This window comes from Myotis yumanensis, unplaced genomic scaffold, assembly GCF_028538775.1.
Source record: "Myotis yumanensis isolate MYYU_CA2020_CCGP unplaced genomic scaffold, mMyoYum1.0.hap1 SCAF_1, whole genome shotgun sequence".
In the NCBI taxonomy this organism is placed as follows: Eukaryota; Metazoa; Chordata; class Mammalia; order Chiroptera; family Vespertilionidae; genus Myotis; species Myotis yumanensis.
In genome coordinates, this window is record NW_027223752.1 from 74,670,542 (window position 1) to 74,673,506 (window position 2,965).

The 2,965-nt window shown below is 36.8% G+C and overlaps 1 pseudogene; it reads right to left on the reverse strand.

The window, feature by feature from the left end:
- Positions 1–1,700: 1,700 nt before the first annotated feature.
- Positions 1,701–1,806, reverse strand: LOC138999454 (U2 spliceosomal RNA; annotated as a pseudogene).
- Between the last annotated feature and the right edge of the window lie 1,159 nt (positions 1,807–2,965).

The window sequence follows — 2,965 nt, forward strand, 5'->3', positions numbered from 1 at the left end:
TTTGTTGCATTCTTACAGTTGGGGGTACTTAATCATTACATTTTACACTATTTCTATGAAATTCTCTTGTTAACAGAGACCTTCTGGTCGGTCAGAAGATGAACTTAATACTGTGTCAAAACCATCTCCCTCTCAACAGGTCAGAAATTCATCAGCTCTGGATGCTTCTCAGTGGCCAGGGATATGCTTCTTTCTTCATTGATCCTGTTAAGTGACAAGATCCTGTCTTTTGGGGTGAAAAATATCCATGTGATTATATGCTTTAATTTATCATGCAATGACCATATTAGCTCTGTCGCCTTCTTACATTCTGTCATCTGGGCCCAACTGAGTGGTGAGGCCATTACCCTTCTCAGGAAGGCTCTGACTCACTCATCAAGGTGGGGGACTTCCTGTCCGTACTGCTGTGTCTCCCTGGAAGCTTTCCAATGGGGACATCCATCCTTTACAAATGGATTTGCACTGCCTTGGCCAGCATGTAATTGCAATTCCGATTTCATCTCCTCTAGGCCTTCTACAAAACTCCACTTATTCTCTCCTGACTTTCCCTTTCTTGTTGTCTAATAGTTACTTTTTAGTTTTGTTAGTTTATTTGCTTTGACAAAAGTTACCTTAATTAAGTTTACTGATCCCTCCAGGCCTATTCTATTTTCCAGCTCTTCCAGGAAGCTTACCTGAACTACACTGGCTGACTTTAAAGTTATAATAGAGGTACTGATATGGTACTTAATTAGTGCACACCTTGCATCACATCACAGTAGTTAAGGTCACAGGCCTTCCAGATAGATTCTCTGGGTTTTCAAGCTGCTTGACCTTGAGGCCAGTTATTTATTTTCCATCTTTGAAATTCAATTTCTGCATCAGTAAAATGAGGCCAGGAGTGACCATTTTTTGTCATCTCTAAAGAGTCTATCTAGTGTTACAATATAGTAGATGCTCAAGAAGAACATAGGAAGTGCTTCTTTATGCCAATGATGGGTTTACTTTAGAAAATGTTCCCCTGCTGTTCTAGGAGACAATTTCTTAGAAATGTTGATAGTCTGTAAGCTAAAATCCTATGGATGTCATGGACTGAGGATTATGGTCTAATGGGATATATCCTCAAAGTTTCTGAATTAACAATATAACGAGAGACTAACACAATCTCATTGGACCTCAAATCAGGCTAATAAAAACTGTCATATATGTAACTGATAGATGTCAAAAGAATGAGTAGTACATTGACAAAAAAATGTGACTACAAATAAATCATATTATTTATTGAGACAGTCAGAGTGATTGACTTTTCTCATGAAAAATATTGAAGTGAATCTAAACAGACTTTCAGGACGTTTCCTTTGTTTTGTCTGATAGATTTTCCCAGCGATCTTCTTGATCATGTTTAATCATAGACGTGTAAATGAGCATTGGTTTAGTAGAGGGGATTTTTCCAGAGAACTTCTGATGCTGTTTAATGAGATTTACTGGTTGGTCCTAATTTGGCCTATCCATTAGGTCCAAGCATTTAATTTCACATTCTCCCTTCTATGAAGTCTCCCTCTCCACTCCGCTTTGCTCATAATTTCTAGTTTGGGTTCTGTCCACATTGAGCTGTGGAACTTTAGGACCTTACTTTTCAAAACAAAGGAATGAATAAGATGATTCCCAACAATTCTGAAAATAAGTCTATTTCCTCTGATATTCCCATTGACTTTTGTTGTTGGTGGTGGTGCAAGAAACAATTTACATACGTCTTATGTATGATGCTTTTTAAACTGATAAGAACAGATACTACACTTGATCTTAGCCAAAAGGCCGAGAAGCGATATATGATGCTTTTTAAATAGTCATTGTTACATATAATTTCATGCCATTTTCATGACTATCACAATTAAAATTTGTGTTTAGCTTTTTTCACTCCAGCATTCAAAGGTTCTCAGCCACTGGCCTTCATAAATGACACGGTGGTACACTGCTCTTCTTGTGTGTAATCTCATCCTTTTTAGGACTTGGGCTATAATCTTATTGATAGTTACCAAGGTTTTGTTTGCATTTCTATTTCTTTCCTGGTAAAATTCATATATATATATGTGTGTATATATATATATATATATATATATGAAAAATTATATATATATAATATATATTGAATATAGTATAATATATATCATTGAATATATATGCACTATATAATTGAATTAGGGAAAACTATACAATAATTTTTACATTATGTAATTATATATTAACTAGAGGCCTGGTGCACAGATTTGTGCACTAGTAGGGTCCCCAGCCAGCTGGGGAGGGACTGCAGGAGGGCTCCAGGGTGTGTCTGGCAGGCCTTGCCCAGTCCCCATTGGTTGGACCCCAGCAACAAGCTAACTTATTGGTCAGAGCGTCTGCCCCCTGGTGGACAGTGCATGACATAGTGACTGGTAGAACGATGGTTGAACAGTCGGACACTTAGTATATTAGGCTTTCATTATATAGGATTATATTATATATTATATTTTATATGTTATACATAATTAATTATATAACATAATATTTTCTATATATTTTAGACATCTATTCTATGCATGTAGAAATGCAATTCTAGAAATGTTTCAATTGAAAAATTATATTTTAGAACCAAGAAAGTATGGTGGATAACTTTGTTGATTAAGTGTGACTGACTTCCCCTTGCTTCCCTGCTCCCAAAGACAGGATAGTATAATTTACATTGGTTTACCATACATATATTGTCCGTAAGAGATTGAAGGTTTTGAAAGCCATGCATACCAATGATGTTGGGTGTGACCAAAATAAAGTCCACCAAATGGGTTGAAAAGTTTGGTGAGAGTTTTGGTATCCTCTCACTCCTCAGGGGAGCTTTTCTGTTAAGGTATCAAAAGCTTTCCCCTTGTTCAAGAAGCCCATTGTCCTGCCCAGGATGAGAAATTCAATTGGTGGGGCACTTTGTAGATCTGTCCTGTTGTTCCTCTGGGAC